Source organism: Propithecus coquereli, unplaced genomic scaffold, assembly GCF_000956105.1.
Source record: "Propithecus coquereli isolate 6110/MARCELLA unplaced genomic scaffold, Pcoq_1.0 Scaffold14, whole genome shotgun sequence".
Lineage (NCBI taxonomy): Eukaryota > Metazoa > Chordata > Mammalia > Primates > Indriidae > Propithecus > Propithecus coquereli.
In genome coordinates this window covers 5,515,121-5,516,085 of record NW_012138302.1, presented here as the reverse complement: position 1 = coordinate 5,516,085, position 965 = coordinate 5,515,121, and positions in this window count along the sequence as shown.

Here is a 965-nt window from a genome sequence, read left to right as displayed (position 1 = left end):
GCCGGTCATCGTGAAGGCCAAATTCTTCAACAGAACAGCAAAGGAGAAGATTAAGTGTTTGGGGTGGCTGTGTCCTGGTGGCTTGAAGCCACATGGAGGGGGGTTCATTAAATGCTAACAAATGCTTTAAAAAAAAAAAAAAAAGACAAAACTATTAAAAATAACAGTAGCTATAATAATATAATAAGGGATATACAACATAAAAAGATGTAAATTGTGACATCAAAAACATAAAATGTTTTTATGTTGCAGTGAAGGGGAGTAAAAGTGTAGAGTTTTTTAATGCAATCAAAGGTAAGCTGTTCTCAACTTAAAATAACTGATATAGCTACAAGATGTTTTATGTGAGCTGCATGGTAACCACAAAGCAAAAATCTATAATAGATACACACAAAATAAAAAGTAAGGAATCAAAGCATACCACTACAGAAAATCATCTAATCACAAAGAAAGAGAGTATGAAAACAACAAAGGATCTAAAACAACCATGAAACAACAAAATGGCAGTAATAAGTCCTTATCTATTAATAATTATCTTAACTATAAATGAATGAAATTCCTCAGTCAAAAGACATAGAGTGGCTGAATGGATAAACAACAACAACAACAATGAAAACGAGACCCAACAATTAATATATACTGCTTATAAAGGATTCTCTCCACCTTTAAGGACACACATAGAGTGAAAGTAAAAGGATGGAAAAAAGATATTCCAGACAAATAGAACTCAAAAGAGAGCAGAATGTAACTATACTCATATTAGACAAAACAAAATAGACTTTAAGTTGAAAACTGTAACAAGAGACAAAGGTCATTACATAATGATAAAGGGGTCAATTCATCAAGAGGATATAAAATTGCAAATATATATGCACCCAATATTGGAGCTCCTAAATATATAAAGCAAATATTAACGGATCTGAAGGGAGAAATAGACAGCGATACAATAATAGTACAGAATGTCA